Genomic DNA, 19,355 nt, shown 5'->3' on the forward strand with positions numbered 1-19,355 from the left:
TTCGCCTAGCTGTCAGCTGCCTAAGAAACGTGTGAATTCGTGTCGATTCTTTGAAAAATATTCCAACCAACAGAGGCGCGTGATAAGTCGATGTAAACCACGCTGATGTTATTATAAATAATCAAATAAACTTCCACTCGACGTGTGTGCACCAATTATGAAGTAATCGATGAAGTACGCGTGTACAAGATACATATTTGCCTACGAAACAACCTAATTGACAACGTCGGGAGCGTAGGTAGCTGTAGCGTTTAAAATCGTTTGAGAAACGCGCCATATATTTGAAAATCCGTTCAACTTTTACCAAAGCCGTAGAACGTCGCGTCGCCCCGTGCAGTACCTACATTATACCCATATTTCAATAGTGTTATTATCGTAGTAAAACTTTTCCCCCTGATCTCTGTGCTCGTGTGTGTTGTATGGAATAAAAAAAAAAAAGAAAAAAAAAATTATTTTCAAACTTTCCCGCCCTCTCCGAGATCCCCGTTTATCTTGATTTTCAATAATGTTCAAAGTTTAACACCAGCCTTACGTTATTGTTTCAGAAAGATAACAAAGAAAATCCAAGCATAAGTTCCGAAATAAATCATTCGTATACGTTCAAGTAAAAGTTTGTGCATCCTAAGTTTGTGGTGGACCGAATAGTGCATGCATGCACAATATCGACCTATTCGTGTACAACTAACTGTCTGAACATAGGCACATACGCATAAAGAGACGATCTTTCTCCTTCTCTCTACCACTCGCTTTGTTCTACGCGTCAACGATAATTGATTGGTAAGTTTTGTCGATATTACGCAAACATATACTTTCATTTCGCATTCTCTCATCTTTATACTTTTAAGTTGTTTTTTTTTTCACCCTCGATGCGTAATTTCCGTTTCATCTAGCAAAGTTTGAAGTGAGTTTGAATTTTACACCGAAATTCGTGTGACTTGCAGCTCTAGAATCAGACGCACAGCGCCAAGCCAGCAGCACTTGGTCTTACGTTTCTCTCTCTTCGATATCATTCCAATCTTTACGATTCTTTACCGCGATATTCAATTGTTATTGTAGGCAGACGAATCGTTTGTATACATGCGTAATCTAACCGTTGTGTACATATTTATCGTACGTATAATCAGTGTATTTGCATATCTCTCTGTGCACGCGGAAGATACACTATAACGATGTGTTACTTACAATTGGTCGATTCTGTGAAAATGATTTCGAAAAATTTACAGAACGCGGTATTCTGTGGTGTATAACTTGACATTAATGTGTTCTGCATACTAAATAGGTATTTATTGTCTTGTCAAATTACCTGATCCAGATATTCTTCCTCTGATAAATTAAGATTTTTCTTTTTCAAAGAAAATGGCCGAATAACGTCACGAGTTTGTCTCCCATAACCCGGCTCTGGAAGAAGTTTGTCTCTCCAAAATCATGTTGAAGTTAATAACGTTAATGGAACGATTTATGATGATGAAGAACGTTTACTTTGCGACTTTGGAATTCCCAGGTTCCTCCAAACTTGATGTGAAAAAATAAGAAAGTAATGAACTTTTTCCCATGTTTCATTACAATAACGTAGCAAACTTCAACCTCATTCTCTGAAAACTTCTCAACTATTCCGAAATAGGTTCCGACTTTTATATTTGAAGAAATACGTATGTCAAAAATTTAGTCTCGGAGTTTTCCAAAGAAATCTTCACTTACGTTTACGTTCCTCAACTTCTTTACACAGTGAATTACAGGCCTCACTATCGTCGTAATTTTACTTGTGATTTTGGTTCGAATCTTCAATATTAATGAAAAAATTCAGACTGCAAGATACTTTAGCAAAAAATTATGGAATTCCCTACAAAGTTACACATAAAAGTTTCCCCACCGGGGTATAATGTATAATTGTCATTGACTCGCCTGACCTTTACAAGAATGTATTATTCAATATTTCCGCCAGGTTGTGGTCAATAATTTTTCTTCTTTCCGCCGATTCGTTCTATTTTCGTTTATTGCCTATACATATAGACAATACCTAGGCTCTCCTTATCTCTTCACCGGCATCTTGTGCGGTAGAAAATTTCATACATATATATCTAAGCGCGAAAATTTCGGTCCGTCAATCTCATCTCGACGTATCAAATAAATACCTACGAACCACACGTCGTCTTTTCACATCCCCACGCACCTATTTCAGTACCTTATTTATCGCCGATAACGCACGTGTCTTATATAAATCACTGCGAGTATCAATACGTCTGTTTCAATTTATTATTACACACGTATATCCATCGAAGCTTATCTGTTCCGCTTACTAATGTTTTGTTATATGCCTTTAATTGGTATAAACAGAACCTTACTTGTACAGTTGGCAATGCAAGCTGTGCGCAGCGGTTTAATACCGAAGCCGCGAAACGGCGCCATGTCACACCGTGGGATCTCGGTGGTTTTTTTCTTCTCTCTCTCTCTCTCTCCCTCTCTCACTTTCTCGTACGGATCTACGTACATCGATTGTCGACGAATGTGTATTCATGTAAATTTTCCACTTTGCCTTGCGCTCCAAATGAACGCAAAGCTGATATATTTTCATTCCTTATGTTTAATCTTTTTCTCATCATAATTTTTTTGCATCTGCGATAAAGTTAAACGGTTTTTGTATGTCGATCATTCGAGGAAGTATAAAAGATGGAAACCTCTGTATATATCCACTGTTGTAAAGTTATGAATATCGGGGGCTGCTGAGGACTTCTATATACATACATACATAAATGTACGTCTGATTGTGAGTGACTGTTGGATAGCCCGCACGGCTTTCTGGGTAATGATTTATACCTGGTGGATGGAGGAAGAGATACCGCCGCGGCTTTCATTCGCTATCGACAGTACTTGAAGCCTGTATTATAGGTATACACAGCTAGAGATCAGCCCGATTAATGCTACGCTTATACAACCGTAAGTCAGAGCTGTATATGACAAAGATGAAAGCGCGTTTCGGAATATTATACATCCCCACGCCTATTTGCTATAAGGGTTTAATACTCGTACATATCTGGAGGGACTCGCCAGCGTACTTCACTCACCGTACGTAATTCGAGGAGCAGTGCAATCCTCCGGGAATGTGATGAAAGATATTAGAAAGCCGATATTAATATTCAACCCGTCTTTCGATTTGCGAGTCGAGACCTTAACAACCCTTGAATTCGTTTCTGAGAATGCGGTACGGTATCATTTTACGACTGGAATAATTTCCGAACTTATGGCAAATACCATAAAGGTACCAACCTTCGCACAAGTGCCTGAGGTGGCGAATACGTCAATGAAAATGTCGCAATACGTTAAGGGGATGCTATAGTCAGTCCTTACCGACTGCGTTAAATGGCTTCTACTTTGGCTAACGTCAGAGGCTACGCATAGCAGCGTGAAAAAGTGCCTGACGGGTGTATTCCGCATTGAATGTTTAACAAAAACACATCGATTATGTAAAATTCGGTTGTAATATCCTTTTTTGCGCAGCGAGACATAGCCGCGGATATTAACCGCAAAGCTGAAGACATTTAAGGACTGTCGCGTCCTCTTAAGGATGACCGCAGAATGTATTGCGTCGGAAGACATGCCGCGGAGTATGACTTCAACTATCGCCGTTGTGCAGCGTATTATGAGTCAGACTGCGGATTGAACGTGTAATTAATACAAATGAGTAATTAATAAACATTTATTTTATTATTTTACCGTGTCATTCAATCAGGTTTTACTATTCCTTAAATCGGTTTATAAATGTTGCAAATGTCGTCTTTAAGAGAGAATTTAAAGAACAAAAAAATAAAAATAAATAAATAAAAGAAGAAGAAAATACACGAGAAAAAAGAAAACTTCAACATGCTGTATATCCAACCCCTCGTTTAAAAATATTGAATTGTATATTGATGTATCGTATATTTCTAGCAGTAGGTATAACCTCAGCGTATCGCTTACGTGGGAGATTCTCTCGAATCTAGTTAGGTATGCCTGTATATGATTACGGAGAGACGCGTAAGCAAGTTTCCATTCGAAATCGATGTGAAGTTCAGCCGGGATCTGCAGTTTGCTTCTATCCTTCGCATCGGACGATTCATCTGTACGTATTTTACTGGTGGATATGCATAGCAGGCATGCAGAATATACGCTGCAACATATCGGTTACAACGATCACGCTGCTCCTCGCTTACCGCTTCGCTTAGCATTGCAGGATCATCAAAATTGCAGATTGCAGGATACACGTATAGACTTGGTTAATTCTACCGCGTGCCTCATGGTGTAAGGGTGTATAATTTTTTTCTTTTTTCTCGTCGCATTCGCAACATATATTTTCATTTATTACATTTATTTAAATGTTATGAGGTCACATCCACAATTTTTGTGTTTTTTTGTTTTATCAGCAAACGACGTATAAAAACTTCGATAGGTAATGATTTATTTGTTTCACAACGAATTTAAAATTTTTTTGTTGTAAGGTCGTATGTGGGTACATACGAACTCACATCATTAGTGAACGCGATTATTTTGTCATAATGTTCGCGATTAAAGGGCATAACCGACAGTATACTTACAACCTTTTATCGTTAGTTGATCAATTTTTTTTATACCATTAGACACGCGATACATGCTTGTGAAAAACAAGTATACAAACGAGGAAAAAGTTAATCGATGAGTTTGTTTGTATTTTAGCCAGTGAAAAGCTCTAGCACCACATATTTGTAATATACTATACGAGTGTGAATGGTGTCTTTATGAAAATCGGTGAAATCGATTGGAATTAGATAGAACGAATCGTCGGAATGAAGAGTCTTCCGAGGGAATTTAACTTGGCCGTCTATAATCTTACAGAGGGTATTTGTCACCTTGAAAGTCTTTCCGAAGTACATAAGTAATCACGAACGTAGGTACAGAGCAGAAACAGACAGATAAACCAAATTTACGATGATACTTTAAAGATAAAAGCTGATCAAAGAATCGTATCATGTATATATACATGTATAAAACAAAGAAACTTATTCCGCCGTTTAAATATAGACATATGTGTAAGAAAATCTTGAAATTTCGGTACCGAAAAAAAAACTGCTGTAATCGCAAGCCTGATATTATAGATATATGTATACATATTGTATTTCAGGTTAATCGTCAAGCATATATGCATGAGTGAGGGAGTGTGTTCGTCGCACAACATAGAATAAGATAAAAGCTCGGCTCGCTTCTGCGGGCAGCGACTATAGATACCTACCCACCATGGGCACGGAGACAAATCTTTTGATTAGCGCACGCTGAAATTGCCTGTACTTATCAAAGAACCACTTTTGACTGGTTCGACCTTATTGCCGACCGCTCCAATCACCGAGGATCGACCCTCGGCCCATGCCAAGTGGAGATGGTGGACCTTCTCTCCTCCATCTTGATGCATAGCTTTAATTTCGACCGGGCAAAAGTCATTCGCCTTATTTTCCATTCGCGTTTTATTTTATCTCTCCAACTTCCCGGCTACTTCGCTCTCACTCTCTCTCTCTCTCTCTATCTATCTCTCTCTTAGCGCTATGCGGTTCGCTCGGAGCAAGGACAATAAGCCTTGTGCTGCTGACCAGACGTTGAATCAGCCTGGAATTCTCAGCGGCTATTGACGGTGGTCATTGATCGATGCAGGTGAAATCCGTCATGCGGGGCTTATGATAATTTCAGCAGGAGAAAAACAACTAGACGGTCGGAACGGAGGCTTAGGAAGCGACGGAATTGAAGTGTGTGTGAGAGGGAGACAGAGAGAGATAGAGAGAAATGTGGGCAATGAGAAGATCGTGGATTTAGGATCGCGAGACGAAAATTCGGCGTAAATTTTTCGACCGTGAACGTAGATCAACCATCGACTAGAGAAGGAATCAGTTACGATCAGATATAACGTAAAAGAGTATACACGTAGGTATACATGTACGTACAACTGTCGCGATTGATAACCATCTGCAGAGATTACGTTTCTGCTAACTCAATTTACGGTTCGTTATTTACATGCTTAATACACACACACGCATCGATCATGACACTATGTTTGCAGCAAAAATTTGATACTGCGCAACGATGCAGTAAACAGTATTTAACGGAGTTTATTTGACGAGTCAATTTGCAGAGGGTGTAAGAAGCTTGAAAAGTAATGGAAATGCTGGTAGGTCAACATTTTGTTCAAAGTCATTAACAACGATTAAATAAATTATTTTCACCAATAACGACGAATCATCATTCATCATCCAATTCATGGTCACGAAGTGTAATTAGTGATATTAATAACTGTAACCCAAGTTATTGTCGATGGATTTGGAAAATAAAATCGTTGATTCGAGGTCCGTAAGGAAACAGCTCTTAGCTTGACCCTGTCCTCTATCATGAGGGAGGTTTGTTAGTCAATCCTGAGTGTCAACATGATTGCACTTGAAAAGATCAGTCTTTCTTTCACGAACCATTATCAGCTACTGAAAAACACGGACTTAAGTTGGAGAGAAAATCCGCTGTTTCCACATCTCGGTACCACAATTATTACGAGAGTGTGATAAATGGAGATTGTACCAGAAGCACGAACTCGGATAGGTTAATTAACAAAACTTGTCACAGTAGGTCTATTTTTTTGTACCACTAGTGTCGCCAGTGTTCCTTTGGCCAGCACCTAAGTATCATTGGTTGCAGGGATGCCCAAAATCGACTAATCGATGGTCTTGCAATGTGATTCCAAGACAGTTTTCACTACCGCCTTACACTACCCTCACATTTTCCTCATGTTTTCATCATATCCGAGACTTCCTGTTTGCCAGATGAGACGCCATTGTTTCGAATTGAAGGCCTGATCAGCGCCACCACACAGTGACAGCGTACTAAATTTCGTTTTACTGCGCTTGCGCAACGTCCACGTGTTAATGGTTTCGGTCGTGCAACAGAATCGTTATTTTAGGTTATGGAGGGTAGAGGTAAGGAGGACTAACTCCGTGTATAGAAAGTGTCCGTAAAGTAGAGGGAAATTAAGATGGCGTTGCTGCAGCAAAAAGTCCACCCTTGTGAATGTCGTCGATCAGATTTAACGCTATTGAACCCTGATTGCTAAGCGCCCATAAGATTGTTTCCCGTATTGCCTATGAGCGCCATTTTGGTGACTTGTTGCACCACTATTTCCTACTTTTTAGCGAGCACTTTTTCAGTCGAAAACCCATACGAAATACTTCTTATTGTACCAGTTATTGACACGTTTAGACCCAATTATTGACCTTTTTATTATACAAAATTATATATTGACAGCGGAAATTGTGAATTTCTCGATAACTAAAACCAATTGCTAGAAGTTTAGACACTACAAATCTATTTCTCAGTAGTTTTAGAACTAAGGATCAAACCGATAAAAACAAAAAAGATAAATAATTGGGACAGGGTAAATAACCGGTACACTTACCTTAGAAATCCTCTATTCAAATGGTATATAGATCAGTGCCGATGACTCGAAGTCCGCATGCGCAAAACTGGCGCCCCCTGGGATGCGGCAGCGACGATGTCGCCTCTTCCGGGAGATGGCGTTGTCGGCAAAATGCAGATTAGGTACTCGTGGAAGCCTCGAGGGCGAAGTCGTAATCCGAATACGATGGTAATTTGAATGTGCTATTGGCATGGATTCCTCCCGATGGGTCAGCATCGCGATGAATCCCCAACGGCCAAACGACCATCCGCTATCCGCGGTCCAGGTTTGGTCATAAACTCGGGGCATCCGCAGCCTGGATACGCACTCGGACCATTTTTACACTCGGCATCCTTAAGCCGGCAGGGAGCTAATTACCTCGTCGCAACTCGCCTCGATGCTGCAGCGACTGACCATCTCCAACACCTGGAAGTCCTGCGTCTACGACGATTGCACGCCGCTCTCCTTGTAACTTCGGGTAATAAGTAGGTATGTACGTATGTACCTCCTATCCCACTTATCCAGGCTGCGATGCACGGTGCGAATTTAATTTCATTTTTCAATTTCATGGGCAGTTTTTCGTCTTTCTTTCTTCTTTTTTTTTCTTCTTTTTTATTTAGACATTGCGTATTTTTCTGATCGTGCAGGAGACTCTTTGTAACTCCCCGCTCTCGGGATAGTACCTACTAATTGTAAGACAGAAGGAGAGCCGATCAGGCAAACTTCAGAATATTTACGGAGAGTCCATTCTAGTAGGTTGAAAAAGTGTTTCAACTTTGGTTACATTTTTTTTAAAACTATTATTCATTTATGGAGATGAATCTTCGAACGTTTATCAATTGCACTGTGTATTTATATGCAGATAGCAGTATGTTTAATGAAATATCTCGTCTCGAGGCTTGTCGTGAAAATACTACGGGGAAATTATTCAATTGGGAAATAATCCCCGAGACACCAAAAATATGCTGGAAAACTGGTTCACTGTAGAATATTGAAGAATCGTTGGAATTCCCGGTATACAATGCAGATAAAAAAAAAAAAAAAAATACTCGGATGTGTCTATAACCTGATCCAATCGAAATATTTTTCGTTGTGAAAAATGGGAAAAATTCAGGTATATTCGCTTGCCCCCCCTCCCCCCCCTAACCCCCTGGCTGGGTACAGAGTTTTTGGATTGGTTAGATTTTTGCGTGCAAATTTTTATGCAATTACCGTACAATCGTGAGGATGAAGCAGAAGACTTGAAGGGCGATCTTCTTGAGGGTAAGGGTCGAGCTTCATATGCAACCCGTTTTCCGTTTGCCCTACTGTGCACAGAGCTAAAAACTTTGACGGTTGCAATTTACAAGCGACTGTAGCGGTATATAAATGAATAAAAGCAAGCGACGCGAGACCAGCTAGAAGTATAATTAAGGACATAGGAACATAAGAATTATTTTCATTGAGAGGTGTCTCGAATACTTGTAAAATTTCAATCACAGATATCTGACTGCAAAAATAGGCAAAATAAAAATTAGGGTGGTTCTTAATAAGGTAATTTTTGAATTTCGACTGTCTTAACCCCCAAATCGGCCCCTAATAAATAAAAAACAATTTAAAAAAATCTGTAACTGTGAAGTTTTAGTTGGCATTAGTACTATCTGAGAAAAATTTTTTTATCATCATACCGGACAATCGAGACATACTTCACTTCCTTTAAATAAACAAAAAATTCGTATTTCAAGAGTGTGCGATTCGTCAAGATCGCATGGTATAATGATCTGAATTTTTTCTCAGGTAGCAGCACTATACAATCCCTGCCAAAACCTCGCAGTTACAGATTTCTTTGTACATTATTACTCTTACAATAAAATATATACTGAAAATGTGTCTGAAACACGTGTATTAAAAAATTAGGGAATTATTTTTCAATTATTTGGAGCTGATTTGGGGGGTGTGGGTGGGTTAGTCGAAATTCAAAAATGATCTTTCTGAGGACCACCCTAACATTAATAAATATAGTACTTCGGTAATAATTGATGCTCAGGAAATTGCCTGTAAATAATGAACCGCGAAAATTCCCCTCCGGCTTTAAAGTTGACGGAGGAACAGTAACGGAGGAACTTACGACTAAGGAGAAAAAAAAAGAGAGAGAGAAAGAGAGGAGAGAAAAAAACAGCTAAACAGCCAAAGAACAAGCGTATGAATCACCATTCGACAAAGGATGACGTGGTTTCGAGGGGACCGCTAATCAAAGCTTTAAATCGCGACGCGAGCTAAACATGAATGAGGTACGACAATAGCCAGGTTGTAAATGTAGGACGTGGAGTAACGCGCCCGCTTTTTCGCCTTCCTTATCTCCTAATTCGCATAATTTCCCACTCGTCATGCATGATCCATGATCGTAAGTCGTCACGGGGTCAGCAGACCACCCGCCATTAAAAATAAGCCACACACATGACGCGAGAGAGTTTCGCACAAGTGCCACGGCGCAGGTGTATTTATAATAAGGCAAAGGCGAAGCCCTTATCCTGCAGACGACATGCGGGAAGCGTCCTCGTCGCAAATGGTCGCGCATTTGCAAGGGAATAATAATTTTCTTTCCGGGGTCTCACGCTGGCTGCGTTTCCTGTTTGCCAAAAGCTTCTCATGCCTTCTATTCGTACCTGTATCGTTTCCTCCTCGCCTCGTTTCGCTGCCCCTCTTGCCCTTCACCCTCAAGCCAACGACTCTTTCTCAGCAGATAGCGAAGTGAATTACGATCACATAATCTTACGGCTTACGTCGCGCTGCTTCGTCATTCCGATAAAGGGATATCGGACTGTCGATGGGACGCTTTTCGCCCAGGAAGCGCTCGACTTGCCGAGTATTATATATATATATATATATATATATATATGTAGGGGGGAGGGGGGCAAAGTGGGTCCCCTAGAATTTTTTAAATAATTACTTTTTCTCGAGAAAGCTAGATAATAATTTAACATAATTGTTGATATGAAAACTAAACATTTTATCCTGATTCTAGGTATGATTTTCTTGAAGGGCTCACTTTGCCGCACCATCCCTTATATACTATAATCGGGCAGCGGTGATGGGTTGGAAATTGTAATCGAATTGCGAATTCGATTTTACTTACACTTTTTATTTTCCAACCTCCAGGACTTCGCCTACTACTTTCATGGTTATAAAACAATTGAATTTCTTTACTTTCGATTGGAAAGGTCCTTAACAAGATACGAAAAATTTTGTTGCAATTGAGATATCAGATGTTCATGGTATAATTTGCAAAATCATTTTCCGACTATTGTAATCGAGAATTTTATCGTTCCAATGTAACTCACGTTGGACGAATTAAATTCGTTTAGCCAAAAAACGAAAGTGTCTTGTTATGTTTAAAAAACGAAAACAAACAGTCTGCTTTCAAAGTTGTAAACAATTGCCGCGTAATCAAATCTTCAATATTCTTTGTGCGTGTGTGTGTGTGTGTGTTTCTTTCATCTTCTCAATTGCGAGTAGCACTGGTACTTCTTATAAATTATAAATTCCATATTCCTCCACAGAAGCACAATGTTCAATCTCCGAGAATGAAGAAATTTCTAATCAAGTCAAAGTTCAAGTTCCGACGTGCTTGAAACGCATGAAATTTGCAAGAGGAGGGAAAACCTAAAAATAATCGATGCATCGATTAATCGAGCCCGAAAAAATAATCGAACACGATTCGACTGGATCGGTAAAAATTAATCGGTTATTCCGTAGTTATTTGAAACGGTGCATATAAAACCAAACTTTCATGAATTTCAGCGCGTAGTCTTTGAAAATTTATAATTTCATTCAAAATATTTTTCAATTTCAGGTGAAAATATTCATTCATCTTTCACTTATTATATCAAATAGGTTTACTTAGTAAGTAAGACAGTGACAATAATTAATACTCTGGTCACATAAATTCATATTTTATTGTATCGTTCATTGGAGTAAAAAACAAAAACCGATTTTGAGGACAAACGATTGAATCAGTCGATTAATCGAGTTTAAAAAATAGTCAATTATACTCGATTAATCGATTAATAAAAATAAAATCGTTTTAATCGAAAATCGATTATTTTCCATCATTTTTAGCCGTCAACTTCAGCTTTTGCAGGAGTAATTTACCGGTCAGGAATTATTAGCTTTCCTAGCAGCGCTGCTGTTCACATGGACTATTCGCGGTGGTCCGAGTAATCGATAAGCGAAGGATGTGCTTCGCAGGAGGTTCTTTCCCCTCGTTTCCGCACGCAGGAAGGAGATCAGCGTTGAAAAGGGTCGTCTATAGGACACAGCCACCACTGCGGTACCTGATTCGAAATTTTCCGGAAACTCGCGAATCTCGATCAATCCATTCACGCGTCTCCTAGACGTCTTCAACCTAGGTTGAAAATGTCTAAAGTTTCTTTCTTGCCACGATTTTTCGACTGCAGAACGAAGACGAGTTTCTAGTTTCATTTCCTGTGCCCCCAAGGGTCAGATTTACACTTCAAAAGGCTCGCGACGAGAACCGCGAAGGCTGGATCCTTGTAGAAGTAAAAAATCGTTGTTCTCACTCCTGTGTATAAAAGTCAAAATCCAAGGAATTTTCGTCATTGGAAACCGATAATATAAGGTGAGACTGAAGTTAGTAACGTTAACGCAACGAAACATTGGAGGGGATTACTATTTTGCAAGTTCACAGTGAGTTTAAAACAGTAAAGTTTCCAAATTATAAACGCGTTTTATCTTATTATAATTTATTGCATTTCAGACATTTCTGTAATTGTGAAATAACGATTTTTTCGAAAAGTTAATCATTACAACACCGTTTCTAAACAGGAACATCAGTTTGGTGCCCCTCTCTGATTTCGTTAAGCCTCGTGTATGTTGAAGAAAATTGAAAACTAAAAGACACGCATTTTTTTTTACCTGTGGAAAAATGGTTTAAAGGGGTGAAAACGACCCTTGAAGTCGCGAGTGATGCCAATACTGAAATGTTTTTTTAATGAATCATAAAACTTCAGCGTTAGTTCCATTCAAATCCATGAAGCGCATCAAGAAATTACTTCGTTGGTTACCTATTTTCGGGAGTCGTTTTCACCCGTCTAAACCGTTTTTCCGCAGATGAAAAAATAAAAAAACAACATACATGAGTCTTAACGAAATCAGAGGAAGACACCAAACTGATGTTCCTTGTAAGTTCAGCCTCGTGAGTATCGACCGCAAAGTCCGATTGCAGCTTGCGTTTAAATTTTTCAAACGTCCACACATTGTTCGACAGCGATTTTCTCGATTCGCCAATCATTATATTATACCTATATTATACTGATTTACGTTTCATCGAGTGCGGTTCGCCGGGATATCGTTCCTGTTGCTGTTCAAATTCACGATCCGCTGCTTCGTGCGATAATTGAAACGGTAATGGTGTCGGTTTGGTACGGAGTTACCGAGGAAAATTAACGGAAATCGATGAAAATTAACGCGCCGTTTCTCACGCTGATGTGGATACCTGTACAGATGCGGTAGATGGATGCGAGTATTGTTCGATGCCTAAAATGTGCTTCACGTGCTCAATTCGATGTACGGATTTCGTGTTATTAAAATAGTTTTGAAAGTTTCGATTTCGCAAATTTCTGCCTAACCTTCTCGTACAACAAAATTCACATTTCAGATCTCCGTGTATAATAAATTAAATTTTACTCTGTATAAATATTGTATCGAATTTGTACAAAACGGTATTTTCCTGAACAAGATTAATTTCACAACTGAATGATCAGAGTTCGCAGCAATTCTGGATCTTGACATGATTTATACTCATGAAAAAACAGGGAATGATATTATTCACAAAAATATTGGAGTGAAACAAATAGAATGGCAAACAATAATTTTTTTATTTATTTAAAGTTGGAATGAATTTTAGAAAAATAATGTCCTCCACTTCCGTTGTTCTTCAAATTTTTCTGCCTTTCGTATATCGTAATTGTCTTACGATCGACTATATTTTTTTTATTTATTTGCATATTTTCACGCTCGTTTTACCTAGTATTGTTCATAATATCGAGCTACTTAATGTTATTTTAATTGCCAGGAAATTTTGAGAAAGTAATTTGTCATCCGAAAGTTTTCCGCCGCCCTGGCAGGATGGCGCTATTCAAATTTCTTCTAAAGTAAAATAAAGAAAAACTTCGGTCGGTAAGAAGTTATTGTAATTATTCCAAGGCTATGTGCGCCGCGAAGAAAATGCCTATCAAACTGACGAAAGTACGCCACCAGCAGCTTTCTCCCTTCCTCCTTAACCCCGAATTGTAAACGCAATTCCATGTCATTTACTCTTTGCTCCTTCCTTAGTTTTCTTCTTTCAACTTCCAAGAGTTTCACACGCTAAAAGAGACAGAGACGAGATGAAAACGGAGAAAAAAAAGAAGCTGAAATCTAAAATTGATTTGAAAATTTCGAACGGCAACCATTAAAGTTACGGAATGTATAATTATTTTATCAATTAAAAAAAGAGACAAAGCATTTGAAAGGGTAAAAAAAAAACGTTGCTTTCTTTTTACTCAGTTGAAATAAGAATTGAATTGCTTTTATGATAGAATATGTGTGTTCCTCAACTGCGAATGAATTCATTCCTTCCATATAAACGATTTAATTTGCATAGCCGAGGTCCGGATGCTCAACCGGTTTCTCTTGGTGATACTAAACGTGGCTACCATTGTCTCACGGTTTGCTTAAAAAGAGCGGCGGTTCGACACAGACACCGAACAAATACGCACAAACGATATTTGATTTTTACAACAGTAGGCTGCACAGACTAGCGATAAGAGATTTTCGACGATGTGTGTACGCTTATCTTAACGCCGGCACATAAGTTCGCTGTGGATTCCCGTACGCAACGTAGAGCCTTTCATTTTTCAACTCACAGTCAGTATCGTCTTGTTCAAGGCTCCTCTCGAGCTCTCAACTGAACCTCTTAACCTTTCAACGCCTCCGAAGCTCGTCGTAGATTTTTTGCCGAACATTGCACTCGGTTTTCTGCTTGAGATCCGATCGAACGGACAATTTTCATTAGATCTTTATTTCAGGGTGTTAATAATTATAACAAGACAACTTTCTCAAAGTAGGAATTGCAGAGATCGTGTACGAATTTTCTTTCTCTATTTTAAAATCAGCATTACAAGACACTGAAATATAATGTGAATTTTTTGAATCCATGATTTCGCTTTTTAATTCCCTTAGATTGAAAATATATTTTCCTCAGCCAATTACCGTTAATCTTTTTTCCAAGTTATCCGAACTTGGTAAAACTCTTGAAACAGCTAACAAACCCTTACGATTATTTCAAATACTTCGGAACTTACTGTATATCCTGCTCTCGCTTTATTCATTTTCGTCTACCTCCGTCGTTGTTAGGCATTCAAGTCCAGAGCATTAGGCATACACGACTTTTCAATCATCCACAATTTTTTTTTTTTAAATATACTCTTCCCGAAGCATTCGATGAACAAATACTCTCTATTTAAAATTTCCAATCTATAGGGAAATCGAACCCGAATTATTCCTCCAAACTTTAGTCAACGATAACGCGAGAAGAGTTTGGATTTTAAATCGATATCCTTGAAAAACCGATGCTTGCGTCAAAACTACAACTATTTCACAACACTGAAAGGTAAAAGTAGAAAGATAAAAACCATTCGCCACAAATTATAATCTGTTGTTCAAGTTTACGAGCTTTAAAGCGGAGAAACGGACTTTGCCGTCACAGTAGCATTCCATTGCGTAATGATTCACGTCGCGTTCGTAATTGCATGACGGAGACAGATCGGCAAAGTGGCAGAAAATAAGTAAGACGCCGGAGTGTCTGTTTTACGCGATATTCCATCCATGTCGTGTAGCGTGCAGCACGAATGTCGGGATCGAAGGGCTTTTACGATACCGTAAAGCTGAGCTTCCACCGGCGTCGAATACGTGGCTTTTCTCCTGGACATTTCATGGATTTCACGGCTCGATCGATGCGCCGATCGACGCTCCCGGTCATCGTTCAAGACCCCCCCCCCCCCCCCCCCCCCCCCCCTCATAGGCTAAGGACTTCAAAGCACAGAACTGCGCTGCAGCGCGAGATTCTCGAGTCCGTTAATTACCTAATTAATGCTGCTTCGAGAGTTGTTCGAATTGTTGTTACCTGCAGCCTCCTTCGACCTGCCGCACCGGTTACCCGACATGCAACGCGGCGTGCAGTGAGGTAGGTGTATGTGTAGTACTTAGGTGGGTAATGAGTGCGCTGCCATGTTGCCTGAGGATCCTTCTCGCGGGATCAGGAAGGTACGAAAGTACTCGGATGCGAGTATTCTTGAGAAATAAGGGATTTATTTAGCATTGCAAAATTACTTACCAAACTTCCAAATTCCCAATGTTTGTACAGACCATTACGCCCAATGGTTCGGATCTCGAATGGTTTAAATCACGAATGAAGACTAGATGTTAAATTTTTTCTCGTATCCTTAGTGCTTTAAAAAAATGCCTCGCCACAATTGCGGTACAAAAGTGTTTTTGATTGCTTTGAAATTTGATTTGCAGATAACTGAGTAGTCAAAGCTACACTGACATTTACTGCAGAATATTTTACTGCGATTCGATGAATAATGGAACAGATCTTTAGTAAACGCTTTACGTGTCTCATGGTTGTTTGAACTTCGACTATTCGAAAACTAATTGACCCGCACTTCTACAGAAAAGTTCCCCAGAAACTCGAGGGACGGATTTCATTCATTGATACAGACATTAGCGGTGTGGTTGGAAAAACCTCGTCAATCGGCATTTCGTACAGACGGCACTGCAGAAGCTTCGGAGTCACGTTTTCGTCCCTAGAGACATCGAGAGACCAATCGGGACGATGTCCTGCTCCGTGTCGGAGAGCGCGAGTTAAGCGGGGAAAGGCAGACCCTATCAGGCACTCATTTGAAAGGCAAATCAAAGCTGCCAATCAGCTTGAATTCATCAGAGCTGTAATTGTTTTTCACCCTCCCCTCCCCACCCCGCCCTTTCCACTTTTTTTTAACCTGTGTTACTTCTTTCTCCGTCTTTCTATCGAGTGATCATTTAAATTGGTTAATTTGAATTGATTTGTATTTTTGTGTAACATTAATCCAGCAAAGCACGATAAAATCAACTCTACGCCTCGCGATCCACCCAAATGGAAAACGTCGTTTAATTTCTATGCATACTTGATATCTTAAGTCTGTATATATATCTATACAGCTGTACACCTTGAAAGCCCGTAACTGTTGAAATTTTTTCTCCGAAGAGTATTTCATCAATAAAACTTCATTCACGTCTTTGAATTTGTCCCGACAATACGATCCTTCTGAGACGAAAACATTTCCACTTGTAAAAATAACAATGGACTGTTCATCAATCCGGTTCAAAGGCGTATATATTCTTTTCTCCATTTCCTCTGCCTATGTAATATTGTTGTTATTTTTATCTCAGAAACAGTATATAAAATCCACAAATAAAATCCGTTATTTTTATCCTGTAGAAAGATGGCGATTACGGTTTGGAATTCTGATTTACGCTTCGCGTTACGCGTAAAACGCGCCACGGTGTCCTTGATGTGACAGTTTTATCAGATCAAGTTCAACGTTCGCGATCAAGTCGTAATACGCCGATCTGTTTGACCGACGATCAACCGATCGAGACAAAACTTTCGCAAAACTCTGTGCACTGCTCGCTTATCTCTCGTGTATTTTCGCTTTCGAGTGAAAGAAGAGCCCTTCACAGACGTGAAAAGTTCACCTCAATTCCAGCGAAGCATGATCGGACGGCATTGTTGGACGCGAATGTGAAATGCTCTGGATTTGCCTTTGCAACTCGAATTTCAACCGCGACTAAAAATTTTTATCTCCCTTTTTCTCCGAGACAGGGTTTAATCTCGAGCCATGGTGCGTGAGCGAATATTCATCCCTCTGTCCCTGTCGCATTTTTATCTCGGGCCTCCCTCTGCCCTGCGCAATTCGGAGGGAATCGAGTTCCCGAAGGAGTTTCGGATTATCTTGAAAATCGAGTGTTCCCAGTCCCGAAACGGCCGGGAGAAATGAAAGGGTCCCGCAAACCTTTTCTACGGTAACAATTTGGCAAGTCTCGCGAATAGTCGGAGGGTTTTCTAACCAGTTTTCAATCCCTTTCATATTTGCATTTCGTCTACTGAAAAGTTTTGCCAAATATTTCGCGGAGCATCGAGGCATCAAAGCTGAGATTTCTCTCGTCCTTTTCTCATATCGCGTCATGCTTTTCCAATTTTTTCTTCCCTCCCACTTTTTCTTGCCTTCCTTTTCTCCCCTCGTACATTCCCGCCCTTTGAGCTTTGAGAGTATAACTTGCGATGAGCCTGCAAGGGCGGTTGGACAAACGGATTTATCCTTAAGGCTATAATTACGCAGGTACTTCTGTCGGAGTTGGCGCAAGCAAAGGTACTGAAACCTGTATAAGTCGCGGTGATTTTTTGCCATTTCTTTCTTTCATTTACCTTCCTCCTCTTTGCTTTTCTACTTTTATTTATTTATTTCTTTTTTCCTGCTCTTTTCATCGTCGCAAACTTACCGGCTTCCGGCGATTGAGTTTTTTTGATACAGCGCGCGGCTCTTTGCCTCCCTATATTTGGTGCGATTCATCATCTCAGTATCCGTGCAGGTGTACGCAAGATCACCGATAAACACTACGACATTAATTCATTGAGTTAATAGTAGACGGGAAAAGGAAATCCTCTTATAATAACTGTTTTTTCGTGCTTCCTTCTTAAAATTAAAGGGATGCGCTGGTCGATTTCGACGTTACGTGTATGTATCTTTAAATATAAATTTCCACGTATCTCAAACGCGAAAAGCGTCTTACAGCTCATTTTAGGAATTCAACATCGTGATTTTGTAGAATCCATTCCACTTGTTTATTTCTACGTCAAATGAAAATGAAAACGTTTAACATTGACGTGACTTTCCAAAATGAATGAAAATAAAAATTGTCAGCGTGACTTTCAACAATAAATAAACAATAACAAAAAAATGTAGGCATGGTGAATTTTTGCAAGCGCTGGAAGTATTGAAAAATGGGGGGAGGGAGGTAGAAACTTGGAACGGTTAATATTTCTAGTGGCCGATATATCGAAATTTCAAATATGCGAAAATAGAATAACGAAGGATTTCGAACAATACTTCTTTCGTGATTTTATTTTCGCATGTTTGAAATTTCGATATATCGGGTATTCAAAATATTGACTCTTCCTAGTTTTTACCCCAACACTAAAAAATCACCAAATTCGGTAATCAGCACGGTAATCTCATGCCAGACGACATTTCATCTATAATTGAACCGTACATGATGACAAAACTGGTAAAAAACCAGAAACTTTCCAAAATCAAGGTAGACAGGCTGTGGCTACTGATTGGTAATAAGATTTTACTACAATTCGAACATCTGCCGGCCCTCGAGCAGCAGTCAGTGGCTAAAAACCGATCAATCTACTTCGGAAAGCGAAACACAAACAACCGTTCATCTAATCTGAATTGTGATTCGCGCAGTTTGTTCAAAGATAGGATCTCAGATCTCGCCGATTGTCCAAAAACCACGTGTCCAACGGGGAGGAACACCAGCCTCGATCAAGTTTTCCGCATTTGTTTCACGAATAGACCCCGAAGCTCGTTATTCGGGGGTTGGACGATTGAAAATTCTACGCGAGTAGCGAGCGAATGACTTAACAGCGTTCTACGAACCTTGATGGTTTCCGCGGGTGGAACGCCGTCTGGTCTCGGTCATGGTTCCCATGGGGTGTCCGCAGCCTCGCGGTTTCCCGGGTGTGTTTCTCCTTATCCAACTCAACCATAACCACCCTCGCTCCGCTGTCCGATGATATTTATTGCCACGGTCCGACGCGTAATTCATGAATCCA

General features: G+C 39.8%; 1 protein-coding gene across 1 annotated transcript in view; it reads left to right on the plus strand.

The window, feature by feature from the left end:
- LOC124409003 overlaps positions 1-19,355 on the plus strand; it is an 85,017-nt gene that overhangs the window by 340 nt on the left and 65,322 nt on the right. Inside the window, exon 2 of the mRNA XM_046886391.1 lies at positions 546-777. The gene's annotated coding sequence lies outside the window, so the exon portion shown is untranslated. The remainder of the gene's footprint in view (positions 1-545; positions 778-19,355) is intronic.

The sequence above is a fragment of the Diprion similis genome, chromosome 8, assembly GCF_021155765.1.
Source record: "Diprion similis isolate iyDipSimi1 chromosome 8, iyDipSimi1.1, whole genome shotgun sequence".
Lineage (NCBI taxonomy): Eukaryota > Metazoa > Arthropoda > Insecta > Hymenoptera > Diprionidae > Diprion > Diprion similis.